This window comes from Prionailurus viverrinus, chromosome A2 (genome assembly GCF_022837055.1).
Source record: "Prionailurus viverrinus isolate Anna chromosome A2, UM_Priviv_1.0, whole genome shotgun sequence".
Lineage (NCBI taxonomy): Eukaryota > Metazoa > Chordata > Mammalia > Carnivora > Felidae > Prionailurus > Prionailurus viverrinus.
Window position 1 is genome coordinate 17,868,986 of NC_062562.1, and position 19,016 is coordinate 17,888,001.

The window sequence follows — 19,016 nt, forward strand, 5'->3', positions numbered from 1 at the left end:
CACAGTGAACAAAGGCTCTGTTCTCATGGAGTTTTTATTCTAGTAGAGGAGATAAGACAAATCAATTAGTTTACATATAATGTCTAGTAGTGGTAAGTACTCTGAACAAAATGGCAAGAAACACATCCAGCATACTCTCTCCAGGATTCAGCCAGGGCACTTTATTAAAGGTCTCCCAGATCCTAGGGCAGACAGAAGTTGTTTCCCTCCCTTCCTGCCTACTATGCATCCAAAGTTGCTGGTTGACAGCAGGAGGTAACAAGAAATGATTAACAAGGGCAGGCTCTGCTTAGAGGTGGCTACACTGGGCAGCTTACCAAAAAGCTCCAAATTATTGGAAGAAGGATTTAGTTTTAAGATGAACCAATTGGGAGGGCTATGCTGGGTGGGCAGTCAAAGGTTGGGAGGGCATGAGACTCGGGCAGGACCCAGAACAATGGGCATGATTTGGACTTATGCTACACTTAGCCCAAGGCCTGATATGTAGCAAGTGCTAAGTAAATGTGTCAAATGACTGTTAGAACCAATAAATGAAAAGAAAAACAGAAGGTGTGTTGATAAGCGTATGTGTGATTGAGAGGCCTCAAAAGCTCCCAGAGGCCCATGTATTGACTGCCAGACTCATCTGGGTGGGAGGAAGGTAGGCTGATAATAGATACTGTTGGGGAGCTGAGGAAGCCTAGTGTGAGTGGGACAGCCCAGCTCTGGTGAGTGCAGGTTTAGATTCTCAGCTGGGTTTAAAGATGTTCTTTCTTTTATAGTCTCCAGTAGGATGACTTGAAATAGCTCCAAGGAGATGGCAGAGCAGATGGGCCCCTAGAAGCTCCCCTAGTCCAAGTTCTCAGGCTCTAGAGGGCAGTGCAAGTCAAGATGGCCTGGAGATGACCCATGACTCACAGCCAGCAGAGGCAGAAACAGACTGGAATTTCACTGACCTTAATTAAGCACACTCCAGAAGCTCCAAGCCTGATTAGGATCTATCTATCTATCTATCTATTTATCTATCATCTATCTATCTATCATCTATCTATATTTTTGAAGAGAGAGAATGTGTTAGTAGATGAGAGGGGCAGAGGCAGAGAGAAAATCCCAAGCAGGCTCCTTGTCCAGTGTGAAGCCCCACACTGGGCTAGATCTCGTGACCTTGGGATCATGACCTGAGCCTAAATCAAGAGTTGGAGATTCAACCAACAGAGCCACCCAGGCATCCCAGAATCCTTTTAAATTATAGGCAAGATTGTGTGTGTGTAGGGAGTGATTGTCTGGGAAAAGTGTTAATAGCCTTTTCAGATTATGAAATTAAGGAAGGTTGGGGACCTTTGCCACAGGCTCTGTCCCATACAAGACCTGAGCTGCCTCCCCAAATGTTGACATGCAGCCCCACCTCCTCCCTTGGGGCCTGCCGTTGAGTACTCAGTCACCCCATCCAGGACTCTCTCTGTGTCCAATCAGAGGGATGGCAAGATACAAGACTTTTTCCTGTCCTTAGGGGTTGCTGGGCACAGCTGGGAGCTTGGAGCAGCTTCCTGCAGCTGCTGGGGACAGGAAGCCAAGGAATGTGTATGCTTCTCTGGCTTTCCTGGGACCCAACTGTCCTGCCACTGAAGTCACTGGTCTCTACCAGGCCCCACTTCAGGCCTCACTGTGGGTACATTTTATCCCATTATGAAAGGAATCTGGGACAGATGACTCCAGTGTTGGGCAATGCAGGTCCAGCAGGAGGCTGCCCAGCTGCCTATCTTGTTAGTTCCCCTATCTCCTTCCCTGAGCTCCCCCTACTTGACCCCCATTCCAGAGCATTCTGCTCAGAGCCAGGCAAGTTCCAGCAAAGTCTAGGATGCCTGGTCAGGGCCTGCTTGGGCAGTCACCTTTGCCCCATTCTTGTCCATCTGGCCAGGCCTAGACAGGCTCTGCCACTGTTGAACCCCTCCCGGGAATTTACCAAGCCAGCAGGAAACTCAGCTGCTCCCTTCCCCAAAGAGTCAGCTGCAGTGACCCCTGCTCCAGGTGGCCTTCTCAGACCAGGCAGGTTGCTTGACTCCCCTCCATGCACCTTGTTTCCTGCATGCAGCTTTCCCCACTAAGGAGTGGGAATACACACTTCTTAGTTGTCCCGGCTGTGACTTCTAACTTTTCTGCCTTTGGTCTTCTATTGCATTTCTGGGGACAGAGTAGATGCTCAGTAAAGGGCTTTGTGAGTTGACTTGGTTACTTCCCTGCCCTCCACCCAGGTCCTTACCCTTTTACAATCAAGGACTCAAGTGAGTTTAAATGCCAGAGCTGCATAACCCGATAATCCTGCAGAAATTTATAATTGGGCTACCCTGAGAATACCTCTGTCCAATCACTGTGCCCCCAGGCCCTTTCACTGCTCTTTGAAATGGGCTAGCTGATCTGGAGGCCTCTGACTTTTCTTCCAACCTCTTCACCACCCCCACTCCCCTTACTCTCATAGCTCAACAGTGTCAAGACCCCACCAAGGTGAGGCCAAGGGACCACTGGCCATGTGCACTAGGGAGGAAGACAGGGGCCTGGCCATGTTTCTCCCAAATCTGTAGGCCCATCTCCTGAGTCCAAGTCCTCTGGGTCCTGGGCTCCAGAGGTAAATGGGTCCAGCTAGTTGAAGTTTGGATACAGCTGTATCCATTTGTTCACTCATTCGGCAAACATCAGTGGAGTCCTCATCCCTGGGCCAGGCACAGTGAAGGCTATAAAGGCAAACACAGATCCATAGCTTGGGCACTTACTGTGTAACCTCTGGTAAGTGACTTAAATCCTGGGCCTCCGTTTCCTCATTTGCAACCTGGGGCCAAAACTGCCATGGACGGTTATTAGGAGGCACAGAGAGATTTTGTGTGTCCAGGGGTGCAGGACGGAGCTCAATGATGGTAGATGTTATTATCAAAGTCCATCTTAACCCTCTAGGAGCTTGGGGTCTCATAGAGACAACGAGAAGTCAGATGCTGGGAAGCCTTGTGGGTGTTGTTCTTGAGTAGGATAAGCAGGACTTGGGTAGGTGGAGGAAGAGGGGCCCTCACAGGTGGTACTCTGCAGGGAGTTGAGGAAAGGGGATGAGGCAGGTCCCTATTGCCCAGGGTGGTATAGAGTGGGGCTTAAATTTATTCTGCAGGTAGCTGGGAATCCTGAAGTTATACTGGCTCTGGAGTTTGGACTCCAAAATGCCAATTGGATTCTCTGGGAGGTCTCTGCAGAAAGCTCCAGGAGGCCTCATTTTTAATCAAATGTCCATTCATTCCAATTTTATTAGGTACGTTCTAAGTGCCTGGCCATGTCTCAAATGATAGAAGTTCCCATGATGGAGGGAGGGAGTAGACAGACACAGATTGTCCAGTCTGTGCTAGGGATAAACTTTATTTTTTAAAAATTTTATTCTTTTAAGCAGGCTTCATGCCCAATGTGGGGCCCAACATGGGGCCCAACGCAGGGCCCAAACTCATGACCCTGAGATTAAGACCAGTGCTCACACATGCTCACTCTCTGTAAAATTAAGATAAAAAGGGGCGCCTGGGTGGCTCAGTCGGTTGAGCATCCGACTTCAGCTCAGGTCATGATCTCACAGTCTGTGAGTTCGAGCCCCGCGTCGGGCTCTGTGCTGACAGCTCAGAGCCTAGAGCCTGTTTCAGATTCTGTGTCTTCCCCTGTCTGCCCCTTCCCCACCATGCTCTGTCTCTTCTGTCTCTCAAATATGAATAAACGTTAAAAAAATTTTTTTTAAAAAGATAAAGAAATAAAAGAGTGACAAAAAAAAAAAAAAAAAGACCTAAGTTGAGATCAGGAGTTGGATGCTTTTAGAAGTTTATTTATTTTTATTTTTGAGAGAGACACAGAGAGAGAGAGCACCAGAAGGGAGAGAGAGAGAGGGAGGCAGAGAATGGCAAGTAGGCTCTGCGCTGTCATCAAGAGCCCTATGTGGGCTTGAATTCGTGAGTTGTGAGATCATGACCTGAGCTGAAACCAAGAGTCAGATGCCTAACTGACAGAGCCCCTCAGGAGCCCAGGAATTGGATGTTTAATGGGCTGAGCCACCCAGGCACCCCTGCTAGTGATAAACTTTAAATCTGATATAATAATATGGTGGGCTCAGCAGGTATCCAGAGCAAGGACACTTGTCCAGGCTAGACACTGAGACAGGGGATGAGCAGGAATGAGGTAGGCCAAGTGGGAAAAGAATGCTGTGGGCAGAAGTGGTGCACGTAGGAGGGCTTGAGAGGAGCTGACAGATGCCTGGCATGTTTGTAGCAACTGAAAGAGGCTCCACGTGACCTGAGTCATGTGCAAAGAATAAACTGGGGTAGGGGTGCCTGCCTGACTGGCTCAGTAGATAGAGCATGTGACTCTTGATCTCAAGGTGGGTCTTGAGTTCAAGCCCCACATTGGGTCTAGAGTCTACTAAACAAACAAACAAACAAACAAACGAACAAACAAACCTGGAGTAACAAAAAAACATGGGGGGGTAGGTATTAAGAGAAATGAAAGTGGAGATGGGATATATGGGGAGGATGTAGGGTGGAGAGGTGGGGGGGTGGGTAAAGTTTTGACGGGGAGGGGCCAAAAGCTGGGCAGGTGAGAGGGTAGTGAGGAGTCCCTATCCTCCAGCAGCAGAAAGTCAGGCAGAGAGCCCTGAGTAGGACAGGTAGATTTGGGTTTTGAGATTTGCTCTGGCTGCTCCAACATGAGGACTGGGTTAACAGGTGGTGCTGAAAGCAGCCTCTAGCAGAGGACAAAGTCCCACAGCCCTTCCTCCCTGCAGCCCCCTCCCATTGTTCTATGGGAAGACCAAGGCCCAAGAAGACAAAGGGGACGTGTGGGATAGGTGCTGGCGCCTCACCCTCAGGCTGACAGGAGGCCAGGGGATCTTGGCTCTGGAGGAGCCTGGGAGAAATGGCAGCTGTTGCTTCTTGCAAAGGTGCAGGTGGCCCACAGCTGTGGTGGATCTCTAGGACTAGAGGTCACTGACATCTGAAAGACAGGGCTGTGGGTGGGCCTGCAGGGCCATCAAGACAGGGGAGGAGGAGGTGATCCTGGCAATTCAGACTGTGGCAGTGCCTTGCAGTAGTCCAGCTGTCAGGGAACAGCTGCAGGCCCAGAAGAGGGAGGGAGCCAGGGCAGCAGCAGGTGAAGAAGCTCCCTGGTTTCTGGGCCATGGGAATGGAGAATGGCAGCCAGTGAAGAGATGGGGGATGGGGATGGGATTGGGGGAAGGGAGCATCTGCTTGCTCCTTTGCATTCAGATGAGACTGGAAATCTACAGGGAAGGAAATGCTGGGTTAGGGACGGGAGCTAGGGAGGGAGCCAAGTGCTCTCCTACCCCTTCTATAGGTTTCCCCCAAGACCATCCTCCTAGGTTGCATTGCCTTCCTCAGGACCCCTCTGGAACCCTAGCCCACACTAGTCCCTGGGTTGCTTTTTCCCTCTCCTCCCCACCTCAGCTCCTCATATGCACCCATATCCTGGGCCCTTCTAGGAAGGAAAGGAAACAACCATGGGCCTTTTGTTAAACTTTGGTTCACAAGGATCAGAAAGGGAAAAGGTCTGGAGAGGGAAAGGGGTTTGCCCAAGTGGCCAGTCAGAGGCAGGCCCCAGTGCCCCTGCCTGGGTACACCCAGCCCTCAGGGTCTCAACTCTGGGCTGCCCACTAGTACCCACGCACCTTAAAAGTAAGGAGGCCTGAAGTTACCTGCCTCCTGTGAGCTGAGGGGACTCACTGGGGGGTGGGATTGGTCCCAGTGTTTGTGGGTGCAGTAAAGAGGCCTGTAAAGAGGCCCCCTTTTTGGCCCACCTCAACACCAGGGCCACTGACATTGAACTAATTACCAAGGGTCCCAGGCAGCAGAGTACCAGGAAGTTTCAGGCAGAAGGAGGGTAGGGGGTCAGCTGAGGCCAGCCTTCTTTTTGGGGCCCCTCCAACATGGCATGAGCAGCTGCTGGGCCCTGGCTCTGAGGCCCAGGATATCCCTGTCCAGAGCAGCCTTCCCTCTACCCTCAAGTCCTCACCTTTGTATTATACCAGCTGCCATAATCACTTATGTGCCTGGGGGCATGGAGATGGGATGGGGGAGACAGATGAAATGTTTTCTTTCTTTTTTTTTTTAATGAATGTTTCTTTTCACCTCTGAGGAAACTCTCCACCTGTCATGAATGGGTCTTTATATGGGACATGTCAATGCCTCTGCAGAGAGCCATCACCATGCTTGCAACAAGCCATGCCCATACCCAGAGCTCTGACTTTAAGCTGGGGTATCTCTTACCTCAAGGGCCCATGCTGAGCCCAGCCTCCAGTGCTTCCCACTGCAGGCCTTCCTGGTCTCTGGGGTCCCTTGTCAGGACAGCCTACTGATCCCTGCTGATGGACATAGACCCTCTCCTGCGCATTCATGGGTGACCCCAGCCAGGACCTCAGTCCAGTTTGGGTAAATGGCAACAGCAGAGATGGACCTTTGAAGGCACTGGCCTTGAGCAGAGAGCAGGAGGGAGATGGATGGGACAGCTGACCAGGGCCTCCCTTGCCTGCCAGATGATACCCTACCAGTCCCCAGTGCCTTCTTTGTACCTGTGTCTGGCAGCATCCCAGGGGAGTTGGGTGGGAAACTGCCCTGGAACCTGTCCTGTGTGGCGGGACCTTCCCCCTATACTCCTCACTTCCTGCTCACCCTCATCCCCTCTTCTACTCTCTCCCACCTCCACCTTGGCCCAGCCCATGGACTTCCCTCCAACCAGGAGTTGGTAGTAGGCTCTGTTCTGCAGGGGGGCTCTGCAGGGTCTCTCTAAAGCTCTGACCTGCAGCATGTACCAGGAACTGCCCAAACCAAAGGGAGTGGACATTGTTCCCTCCCCCTCCTCCTTCTCTGAAGCTGGAAGGAGGAGTGCCACCTCTCTGCATTCCCCGAGAAGGTGGAGGCAGGGAAAGTGAGAAATGTTCTCTCTAATGCTTGTTCAGACTTGACTTCTGTGGCGCCTGGTGCCCCTCCCCCACAAGTCCCCTTTTCTGCCCCTACCCCTGCCTGCTCCCTCACCTCTCTTTCCCCACCTTCCAGGGACAGGCGGGGCTCTGGGGGCTGGGGCCAAGCCATTGCCCCCCCATTCCTCACCCTGCCACATTCCTTCCAGGAGGCCTGAGGGCACCATCCCCGCTCCCCTCCTTCTTGCTCCCACCCTTCAGCTTCCATGTCCCTTGCTCCTGGGATCCTATACTCCTGGCAAAGCCCAACCTGGTTAAATCCAGCTCTGGCGCCTACCCTCCCACCACTTGTTCTTTGTCCTTTGTTCACTGTTCCATTCACTGCTCAGACCATGGCTACCTCCAAGGTTCTCAGACCTGCCTGGCCACTTCTTCCTCTGCCTTTACCATGGCCATTCCCTAGGGTTTTCTAGGGCTCCCTCTTCCACCTCCTGCAGGATTCACTTCCCTGGTGCGCTGGACCACAGAGCAGACTCTGGCCCATCCTGGCATTCCCATCCCCTGATTATTATATTTTCATTTACTTACTAATTTAATCTTCATCCTGTTACACTAGAGTTTGGGCTCCACAACAGCAGTGCTTGTTCCTCTCAACCCTGGTTGTGTTCTCAGCATACAATAGACTCCATAAATATCTGTGGACTGACAACACATGGATGGGTGTTTTATCTTGGCCCTGACTCAGCCACATAAAGGGATCTTCTGTCACTTTCAGTGAGCAAGCAGGTCTAAAGTCCACACATGGGGTCACTTGATGATGGGATGACCAAAAGGCTCAGAAAAGGCAAGTGACTTATATAAGATCACACAGTGAACTTAGCTCTGGGGCCCAGCAAGAACTTATGCTTCATATGGACATAATGCGAAGTTTGGCTGAGGAGCTAATGTTCACTCTTTATCCTTTTATTAGCTTCCCTCAAATTGGCCACAGGAATCCTTCTCATTCTTTCCAGAAATGTTGGGGATTCCCCAGACCACAGTTGGGGCTCCTAGAGGCCCTGGCTGTCTCTGTCAGAACTCAGCCTAAAGCAAAGACTGTCTACTTGGGTCCAACACTTTCCAGTGTTTCAAGGGCATACCTAACAGCCATAATACCAGAATGAGAATCAGTGATGTTGGGTAGCCCATTAATGTCTCTTGAATAGGGGCCACTAAGGGGAGCCCAGGCTGATGAGAGAAACAGGCCCAGATCTTAGGCCAGCTCTGAGTGAAGAGGTGTTCCTGTCCTGGGGGAGCCAGTGGCAGAGCCCTGAGCCAGATATGGACACATGGCTGAGAGCAGAGAAGGGAATGTCAACCTGGCTGAACCAGAACAGTATCTTATCGGTAGCTTCCCCAACAACTGGGGGCTAGCTGATCAGTGACTGAAGAGAATTAACAAATAAGACCTTCAGTTTGCTTGCTTCCACTGGCTGCCTAGCCAGACCGGACCTAATCTGGTGTTAGCCCAGTGTTCAAGGCCATAAGCCCAGTGTTTTGGGAACTGTTGCCCAAAGTCAGCCTTGGAGGATTGTCTTATTTCAGAGCCAGCAGGGAGTGGGATGTAGCTGAGACATGTGTGTCCACCCAGGAGGAAGAGGCGATTTTATTCATTCACTCAATACACATTCTTGCTGTGGGGTTTGTGTCCCCATAGGATGTTTATTTGTGGAAGGCCAGGTGTGGAAGCTGCCACCTGGATGACTGGAGGAAGTCCCTGTGCCAGTCAGGTATAAAAGGGTCTGGTGGAAGTGCTGGAGTGAAGGGCCCTGCAAGAGAGGAACTGGCTCCTGGGAAGGCTGGTGGTGGCCGGCAAACACTCCTACTGGCACTTTCTCCCGGATGAACTTATCAGCCCTTTCTTTCTTCCAGAGCTGCTAGACAATCTGCCTTCTGTTAAATCCAGACAAAAGGGATCCCTCCCTTGCCCTGACTTGGCTGGCCCTGCTTGGGCATTTGGGTCAGGAGCCTCCATCCTCAGCCAGCTCTGCCCCTTGCCCCTCTTCACTGGGTCTGGGGGAGTATCAGGAGCAGGAGCCTCCCTCCCTCTGGAAGAGTCTGAAGCTGGGCACCAGCCCTTAGCCTTCAGTTCCTTGGCAACAAGCCAGAGTAAAAGTCCTGGAATCCTAGGACCAAAAGAAAGTTTGGTCCGTGTTGGTGTCTATTGGGTTTTGTCTGAGCTAGAATCAAGGCTTTAGGTAAGATCACATTGGCCCCAGGTAAACACTGGGACATCTTCCTTGGGCTTTACACAGGGTTTGGACCCTTGGTGATGACTACCAGACATGAAGTGAGGAAAGCAACATCTCCGGATTTTCTTCCCAACCAGAAATTGAGTCTCTAGTAAGTGCGGGCTGTTAGGTAATGGTTGCAATGTAGGGCCAAGCAGGTTGGTCTCTGGCCTCAAGGGCTCATACTCCAGTGGGAGAGACAAACCTTAATGAGATAATTTTTTTGGAGCCTCTGGCTTAGGGTCTAAGTGGAGGAAGCACTGGAGGCTGAAGGACCAGGAGAGTTGAGCTGTCAGGTCTGAAGAGCCCCATTCTCAGCATCTTGATCAATCCCACCCCCCCCCCACCCCAGCCCATACCACATGGGCTTCTTGGACAGCTGTTCTTGGGTGTTCTCTGGGCCTCACTTTTGGCCATGCCCTCAAACTGGCTGCGAGCACCAAGCCTGACCTAGGGTGGCCTAGGCCTTCCTGGGATTCCAGAATAGCGCCCAAGAGTGAGTCACTGGGGACCTTGTGCTGAGCCCTAGGGTGGGTTATGCACTTTTCCCTGGGAGGGGAAAGGCTTTGAGACTCTCAGGACTACAGAGAGTAACAGGCTTTGACTTTACAGCCCCCACTTAACCTAGGGGCTCATGAAGATAGCTGTCTACTTCCCTCTTTACTTTCTTATGGCCTTTGGGGGTGAGGGGATGCTGATTGGGCTCTAGCTGGGGCTAGTTAGGCCCCAAAAGGCTGGTCAACTCTGGCCAGCCAGGACGCCTGCCTTTTAAAGCCTGAAGGAACAGGGGGTTGGGGAGCACTCCAACTCTAGACAAAAATGAAGAAAGCTAGCGGTGAGGCCCAGAGTTTAGAGGCTAGAGGGAGGAAAACCTGTGAGATGTGCCAGGACTGAAGGGCTACAGAAGGGGGAGAGCATTAGGGTCAGTGCCTCTAACTGAACCCCAAACTTAGAGAGGCAAAGATTGGAAAGGATTTGGTTGTGAGGGCTTCAGGCACACTCTGGTTGTTGCGCCATCCTTCCAGGACTAGGAAAGTCTTAATCCACCTTCTGGCACCAATTGGTTGAGGTCCCTTCCTTGGTCAGAAATCTGGGGGATGCTTAGGCATGGGGCACTGGCACTCCGGAGGCCAGAATAAGGCCTGGTGTTTCATTTAGGAAGATCAGGGCCAAAAGGGAAGAAGTGGAGTTACTCTGGCAGCCATGGATGATCAGTGAGGACTAGAATGGCCAGCAGCTTCTGTGCAGATGGTAGGAGGGCGGTGCCTCAGGAGGTCAGCACTCACTGCTGTCTTTTGCTTTGGAAAAACATAACATATACCTATACAGTGGGCACTAAAATACCCAGCAGAACCTAGGGCTACAAAGCAGTGCCTGGTGTATGTTGGAGGGGTGAGTGTGGAGACTTGGTAAAATGAAGGAGTGAACGAAAGAATGTATTTTATTTAGAAACCCAATAACTTTCCACATTGTCAGCCTTTTCAAAGCAGCAGAATTTTAAATTTGGATTTGAGAGGCCACTAATTTTTTAGTTTTAACATGTAAAGGATGGTTTTGGGGCTTTTTCCCTGGGTTTTAGTTCCTTTTCTAATCTATGTGAATGAGGTTTGGAGCTTATGCATTTAAGTATAAAGAATCACAGGGGCGCTTGGCTGGCACAGTTGGTAGAACATGAGACTCTTGGTCCTGGGGTTGTGAGTTCGAGCCCCACTTTGGATACAGAGATTACTTAAAAAAAACACAAAAACTTGGGGCGCCTGGGTGGCTCAGTGGGTTGACCATCCAACTTTGGCTCAGGTCATGATCTTGTGGTTTGTGGGTTCCAGCCCTGGGTAGGGCTCTGTGCTGACAGCTCAGAGCCTGGAGCCAGCTTCAGATTCTTTTATTTATTATTTATTTTTATTTTTATTTAATGTTTTTAAATGTTTATTTTATTTTATTTTTTTTTAATTTTCTCTTAATGTTTATTTATTTTTGAGACAGAGAGAGACAGAGCATGAATGGGGGAGGGTCAGAGAGAGAGGGAGACACAGAATCCGAAGCAGGCTCCAGGCTCTGAGCTGTCAGCACAGAGCCCGACGCGGGGCTCGAACCCACAGACGTGAGATCATGACCTGAGCCGAAGTCGGACGCTTAACTGACTGAGCCACCCAGGCGCCCCTAAATGTTTATTTTTAAAAGAGAGACAGAGAGAGAGAGAGAGAGAGAGAGAGAGAGAGAGAGAAATGAAGCAGGTTCCAGGCTCTGAGCTGTCAGCATAGAGCTCAATGTGAGGCTTGAACTCACAAACCACAGATCATGACCTCAGCTGAAGTCAGACACTTAACTGACTGAGCCACCCAGATGCCCTCTGCTTCAGATTCTGTGTCTCCCTCTCTCTCTCTCTGCCCCTGCCCTGTTCTCCCTCTCTCTCTCAGAAATAAATATTATTTTTAAAAAATCTTAAAAAAAATCAGACAGGTATGTGTATTTCAGAGAGGAGACTTTCCTTTCAGCTCTCTGAGATTTATTTTTCCTAGACACTCCTTAAGGAGGAGAAAGCAGGGGAGACCCAGACTTTTCTGGATGCAGGGAGGACCCCCCGGCAGGCAGCAGCCAGTTCTGTGTTCAGAATGTGCTCTCTGACAAAAGTGTAGGCTTGGAATTCCAGCCTGGACACAGGCCCAGGAGGGAATGGACATATCCTGACTACGGTTTGGTAGCGAAAGGGAGCAGAGCTCACCATGAGTCCCATCCCAACCCATCCAGTAATTATTCAGGTCCAGTGACTGTCAGGTCTGGGGACTTGGGGGTAGGAGGCCATAGGTAAGCCCTGGGGGGAGAGCACCTTTAGGACCCTCCCCTTGAAGGGAGGAGGACCTCATCAGTAACCTCCGCTCCTTATTCCCTCACCCCCTGAAAGAATGCGGGCCACAAGTAGCGAGTGACCAGCGCCAGCGGGTCAGAGCTATTCCTGGCACCAGGAGAGGCAACGGATTCCGGAGTTCAGGGCGGGGGGAGGGGATGGGGGTCAGGCCTGAAGCGTTTCCCGGACGTCCTCGCCTGCTGGGGGTTAGGCCTTTGGAGAGCGGCCAGCTTCCCGCCCTTCCGGCCCTCGCCTCAGTTTCCCCATCCGTGTAAGGGCCACGCAACAGGGTAGTCATCCTTAGCAATTTAGAGGACGCTTTCTGATTGTTTTCATGGCTTAGAAATACCTCTCGATTTGCGTTCCAGGGAAATCGGAGGGCCAAACGATAGGTGGTCAGTTGTGGCAGGGCCAATTCTCGAGCCTGACCACCCTGGGTCGGTTGGGAGCGTCTCAGAGGCCCCAATGCCTGAGGTTGGCGGGACGCCCCTCCCCCACTACCAGCCCAGAGGGCTGGGGGCAATCCGGACGGGCCGGGGCGTGTCCCGGGGACGGACGCTACTGGCCGGGGGCAGGGCTTCCAGGATAGGGCGTGTCCTCTTGGACAGGGGCGTGGCGGGCCAATGAGCGGAGCGGCGCGGATGAAGGCGGGGCCTGTGCGCGGGTGCGGCGCGCTGCGGGGCGGCGGACGCAGGCAGAAGCGGGCGTCGCGCGGACTGCCGGTCGGCGCCGCGCGGAGCTGGCCGCGGGATTGGCTGCGGCACTCGCGTGTCAGGCGGTTGCTAGGTTCCGGCCGCGCGCCCCGCCCTCGCGCTCGGCGCCCTCTCACCGCCCGGTACGTGCTCGCGCGGAGGCTGCGGTGCGGCGCTCGCGCTCCTCGGGCTCGGCTACGGCAGCGGCGGCGACGGCAGCTTGGCGCCGAGTCCCCGGGGAGCGGCGGCGGCGGCGCGGCGTCTTGCGGCCGGGAGGAGCAAGCACCTGCCGCGGCCCGCCCGCCGGCACTCGGTGAGTGCGCTGCCGGTCCACTGCTGCCGAGCTTAGCAGCCCAGGCCCCTATCCCCGTGGCCGGCCGAGCCTTCCGAGGAACACCTGCTGCTGCTCGCGGTTTGGCCCGGGATAGGGACACGGTCGCGGACGTCCTTGCGGGTGAGGCAGCGGCGCGGCACGGAGAGAGCCGCCCCCCTCTTCTCGGTCCCTCGGGCGAAGGCTCAGGGCGTTCCGCGGCCGGGCCCGGGCTGCTTGCCGCGGCGATGGGCCAGGCCTCAGCCCGGCCCGCGGTCCGGGGAACGCGGGGCCTGCGCGTTGGCTGCAGGCGTGTGCGGCCTTCGGGCCGCCCCTTGGCCCTCCAAAGAGGGTCGCGCGGCTCAGTTGGGTGGAAGCCTGAGGATGGGGCATTGACCCCCCGCAGGAGGCGGGGAAGGGCGCTGCAGCCGCTGGTACCTGAGCAGCTCAGAGCTTTGGGGTCCCCCCTCCTGCCCCCGCCTCCACACACACTCTTGAGCTTCTTTGGGAGCCGCCTGTCTTTTCACCTTTTTACTTGGTGTTTGGAAAACCAGATTCACCCGCGGGTGTATTTGTAAAGTGTCTCCAGAGAAAATGCTGTCTCTGCTTAGAATCCTGCTATAAATTCCAAGTTAATTTCGTACAAACTCAAGTGCTGATTAAAAATGGATATTTTGTTCTCTATGACATGTGAAGCTTTTAGATTTGTAAACCGACTTCTGGATTAGTTTTAATGATGATCGTGAAGTTTGCCTTGGTGAAAGCTAGAGCCTGGGACAGCAAGCACGTTTATAGCCTAGAGTTCTAACTTAAGAGCCAGGCCTGCTATTTCCCTAAATAAGCAAGGAGAAGCGATTCCTGGCATGGAACCCAGATTCAGTGCAGGGAGGGTGGTGTTTATAGGACAGAAGTCCAGATAAAGCGTTAGATGTGCTACCAGGTGTTTTGGAGTTTGTGTAGATGGAATATTGTAACTTTATCATGTTGTTCTATGCTTAGTGCTCAGAGATAACGATACTTTTGGAATGTCCCTGTTTTAAAAAGGATTCAACCTTGGAGGCATAAAAGTCTCTAGTTGGAGTGTGGAGTTGAATTGGACTTTGTTTGCTGTGGAGCCAAGGCATAAGAGTTCATGGCCTGTATGTTTAAAGGAGGCAGAGGAGCCATTTCTTGGAGAAATCAGATTTGAGGAGAGTATGATGCATAGTGTGAACCTATTCAAAGCCTGTGGGATACTGTATGAAAGGAAGAGTAAGCAGTACTATATAAGCAACAAACACCTGGTTGGAACATGAAAGCTCTTGCAGATATGAGCTGCGGTTGAAAGAGGAAGAAAGCAAGTCTTCCCTGTTTTGAAAAGTTGATTTGACAAAATGCATTCATTCATTTAACTAACGTTTGGCTTCACTACTTGCCTGGTTTTGTGGTAGGTTCAGGGGACCCATGTAAAAGCAGCTGGCTCTGCCCTGACGGAACTCAGTTTCAGGGACAGTGAGGATTAGGGAACCTATGATTGATAGTATCTGCCCACTAAGTGTGCTCACATGGTGCTTTGAGAGCCTGAGGAGAGAGGGAATTCCTAAGCCGAGCATTGCAGGGCCAGCAGGAATTAGCTGGGGGACAGCAAGGTCTGGACACAGGGAACCACATGTACATGTGCTCCTAAAATAGCACCTGTGAGTTCTCCAGCTTGGCAAGTGGGAGCTATAGGCCTTTCTTGTGCTCAGGAGTTCAGACTTTATACTCCGGGTGCAGAAGCCTGAGAAGGCTTTTAAATTAGTGGAGTGGCATGGTTCAGACCCATGTTTAGAAAGATCTTGGCTGGTGACTACATAGGTGGTGCAGGGAGGGGAGGGGTTCAGGAACTCTGGTCGTGAGGTCAGCCAGTAGAGGAGAGATGAGGAGGGAGGAGGAGCCAGCTGAGAGGCTGAAAAGGTTGAGCAGAGGGAATGCCAAGCTGGGGTTGGTGGGGGTTGGGGTGGGGGAGCAGGTAGGAGAAGGAACCTGCATTCAGGAATGTGTGGGTCAGAAAACTAAGCATGACCGAAGATTTAACTATGTCTTCTGCAAGTTTGCTGGTGTCTATTAAACATTGAGAATGATGGGGTATGGTGGACCCTGGGGCCACTTTGACGGAGATTGGGAAAGAAGAGGCATGGCATTTGATTTTTTAAAAACCTTCTCTCTCCCTTGAACTTAGGGCATTGCATTTCCTGTTCTTATTGTATTGATTTTAGAGTAGAGGTGTGTTCATTCTTGTTGATGCAGAGGAGAGTATGTTCAGTCCTTTACTTCACAATTGTTCAGCCTTTCTTGCTTTCTAGGTTAGCAATATGATGGAACTGTATCAGCCATAGTCAAAGGTTCTGGTTCTGTTCTGTGTGCACCATTGCTAATGGTTATAAGAATCCTTTTATATTGACTGTCGAAACAGAGTCACAGATGAAGGAATGTTCCCAAGGTCATACAGCTGTCATGTGGTAGAGTCACAGGTGGCTATGCCCACCTGCATTTGTGTTGTATCAAACTGATAATGGTAGCCTTGATTGGGTGCTTCTCTGGCGAAGACCAAGCCCAGGTGTCTGATGATAGGCACAATGCCAGGGTGATATGGGAGAGTTGGTCAGGGACTCCACACAGAATTCCAGGAACATATTGTGAGGGACCATTCTTAGAAATCAGGGTTTGTCTGAGCCTTCCTGGGCCTGTGCTGGTTGCTCTGGGCACCATGCTGAAGTAAGCCAAGGATCTTGGGTCTTAGGCTGGCAAGGGCAGACTTTAGGGGAAGACTTCATTTGAGCTGGACCTGCAAGAAAGGTTAGTGGTTTGATTGGTGAAGGAGTTGATGGCAGGAAGATCACAACTCTGGAAGGAAAAGAGGTGGAACAGAGGCAAGGGGTGGGAGAGAGAAGACTGGCCACCTTTTCTGTATGTTCTGGAAGGTTGGGTTGGAACCAGAATGCTACATGGAGGAATTTAGAGTTATGTAGGAACAGGGATCCTTGAAGGTCTTGGAGCACAGCTGTGGTGGTTTTATGAAATGAGCCCCGGGATGCCTGGCTGGCTCAGTTAGTGGAACATGTGACTTTTGATCTTGGGGTTGTGAGTTTGATGGGCATAAGTTTACTTTAAAAAAATTTATTTTATCAGGGCGCCTGGGTGGCTCAGTCAGTTGGGCATCCGACTTTGGCTCAGGTCATGATCTCACGGTTTGTGGATTTGAGCCCCACGTCAGGCTCTGTGCTGACAGCTCAGAGTCTGGAGCCTGCTTTGGATTGTGACTCTCTCTCTCTCTGCCCTCCCCCCCTCTGTCTCTCTCTAAAATAAACATTAAAGAAATTTATTTTATTTTTCAATAATTCTTTTTTTTTTAATTAAAAAAAATTTTTAACATTTTATTTTATTTTTTTGAGAGACAGAGCACAAGCAGGGGAGGGGCAAAGAGAGGGAGACACAGAATCCAAAGCAGGCTCCGGGCTCTGAGCTGTCAGCACAGAGCCCGATGTAGGGCTCGAGCTCATGAACGTGAGACCATGACCTGAGCTGAAGTCAGATGCCTAACTGACTGAGCCACTCAGGCGCTCCCCCCAAAAATTTAGTTTTTAAATATTAAAGAAGAGAAAGTTAGCTTCCAATATGAGTTTGGAGACTGGACTGGAGGCAAGTTGGTTACTGCTGTGTTCCAGTAGGGAGATAGGGGACCTGAACAAGAATAGTGGTCAGCAGGGGAATGAAGGGGGAGAAAGGAGGTTCAAGATGAGTCAGTTCAGCAGACATTAGGGACCTGAATGGTGCTGGTACCATTAGGGATTTACCATTGAGTAGAAGGGGCAGAAGGTGGCAATGGAAAGATGGAGGAGTAAGGCAGCATCAGCTAAGTACTGGTGAGGACTTGCGAGAATCTGAATAAAGAGGGGCCCTTAGACTGCCAAAAGGGGAGAAGGATTGAGTCTGTGGCAGGCAGGCAAGATGAGGGGCTGTTCTTGGGTGAGCTGAAAAAGGTGGAGGAGGTAAAGACCAGGCTGTGCCTAAGGAACAAGGAGTAGATAGGCTGGAGCCAAATGAAGTATCCCTTGGGGAAAAGTGGGGCAAAAGACTGACCTGAAGGCTGAGGTGGGTCAGTAGGGTATCTCTGGAAGTTCTGAGTGGGATAGTGCTTGTGTTCCAGTTTTGACACAGAATCCAGAGGTTGCAGGGGGTGCAATTGCTGGAGGTAGAAAGGGTGGTCAAAAGAAATGGCGAGGAAGGGATGTACTTAGGGAGGAGAAACCATGATTTGTTGACCCACTTGGTGGGTAGGGGACTAGTGTGTTTTAAAATGTCTACAGTTTGGGAGACTCAGAATCATAGCAGGGATGATGTGGCTTTTGGCTGGATTCATTGAAAAATTGTCATTGACTTGCAGACTTGACCTGCGCAGGGCAAACTAAAGGTAGCCCGTGATAGTGTGAAGTTGATCCCCCTTTACCTTGCTTGCCTTTTTGAGTTGAGTTTATTTTGGTCATAGCCTTCTTGATAAGAGGTGTACAACTAGCCTAGTGGAATGGCAAGTGGTGATAGACCCATTTAGTGGATGGGTAAGAATAAGAGTGAGGCCTTGTGAGGTTTTTCCTAGCCTGTATAGGAAGTCAGTGATGAGAAGTTTGGTTCAATATGCAGGTCCTCTGGGTGTGTTGTTTAGATTGGAGCCACTACAGAGTGTGACTGCTTGGAGGCCAGAGGCTTCCAGAGTATTCAGAGAAGTAAGAAATGCTGGTTTCATTGCGGGGGCCCAAATGGGGACTATAGAGTATTGAACTCCAAGGGAACTCAAGTGAGAATAAATTCAGGTAGTGTGTTGTTCTTCAGTGTGTCCTGTGTATTGGTTAAGGATTTCTCTGTCCTTTTCTGGAGTTTTCTGTCTCCTCCCCATTCAAGAGTGTATCTGTGTCTTTGCCAGTGTTTCTGTGCTGTTGCTTCTTAAGCCTCCATCTTTTTCTGCTTTTTCTGTGTTGACATTCTAGGCCTGGAGTAAGGTGATAGTGGTTTTGAATACACAAGTGATTAATCTAGTTATTTCCCAGTGGGTCTTTTTGTGTCTATGCCTCTGGATAATAATTTAAAACAGTCTTCCTACGAGTCACATAACCTGCTTTGCCTTTTGACCGTTCTATTTCACTCTGATCATTAGTCAGTAATACTGCTCAGATAGCAATTTCTATAAATAGGATTTTAGAGTAGTTTACAAAATTACACCAGCCAGAGGGCTTAATTTAGCTTTAATGAATAGGGTTTCCTATTTTCCTATTTTCCTATTTCTTGTGTTTGATAGCTAAGCATTTTCTTAACTTTGCTCTGGGTCTAGGCTGGAAAGATGGATGGGATGCAGTGGTACAATATCATAAACTGAAGATGTCTAAGTTGATGAAGCTGTTCTGTGTTCTCTGTTGGAGTAAATTAAATCTGAAAGAAACTTTAGCAGTATGCTGATTTAATTTATACTTATATTTTATTGTAATTAAAAATTTTGGGGGCACCCGGGGTGGCTCAGTCGGTTAAGCGTCCAAGTTTGGCTCAGGTCATGATCTTGCGGTTCTTGAGTTCGAGCCCTGCTTCGGGCTCTGTGCAGACATCTCAGAGCCTGGAGCCTGCTTCGGATTCTTTATCTTCCCTCTGCTCTTCCCCCACTCGCCCTCTGTCTCTCTCTCAAAAATAAATAAGCATTAAAAAAAAAAAATTAAAGGGACGACTGGGTGGCTCAGTTAGGTGGACATCTGACTTCGGCTCGGGTCATGATCTCACAGTTTGTGAGTCTGGGCCCCACATCAGGTTCTGTGCTGATAGCCTGGAGCCTGCTTCGGATTCTGTGTCTCCCTCTCTCTGCTCCTCCCCCACTTGCTCTCTGTCTCTCTCTGACTCTCAAAAATCAATAAGTTTATTTATTTAAGCAGTCTCTGCACCTAACATGGGCCTCGAAATTAGTACCCTGAGATCAAGAGCT

At 50.8% G+C, this 19,016-nt stretch overlaps 1 protein-coding gene and 1 long non-coding RNA gene across 7 annotated transcripts in view; one reads left to right on the forward strand and one right to left on the reverse strand.

Annotated features, from left to right (window-relative positions):
* Window positions 1-1,215: 1,215 nt before the first annotated feature.
* Window positions 1,216-12,567, reverse strand: LOC125151889 (uncharacterized). The gene is made up of 3 exons (XR_007146976.1): window positions 12,384-12,567; window positions 7,508-7,621; window positions 1,216-2,160 (listed from the first exon to the last, which is right to left on the reverse strand). It is a non-coding gene; the product is annotated as an uncharacterized LOC125151889 (long non-coding RNA).
* Window positions 12,568-12,720: 153 nt separating this feature from the next.
* Window positions 12,721-19,016, forward strand: part of DAG1 (dystroglycan 1) — a 70,517-nt gene continuing 64,221 nt past the window's right edge. For 2 of the 6 annotated variants that reach the window (XM_047849593.1, XM_047849595.1), the window contains exon 1: window positions 12,876-13,039. The gene's annotated coding sequence lies outside the window, so the exon portion shown is untranslated. The other 4 variants (XM_047849597.1, XM_047849598.1, XM_047849596.1 and 1 more) reach the window with 4 other exon arrangements.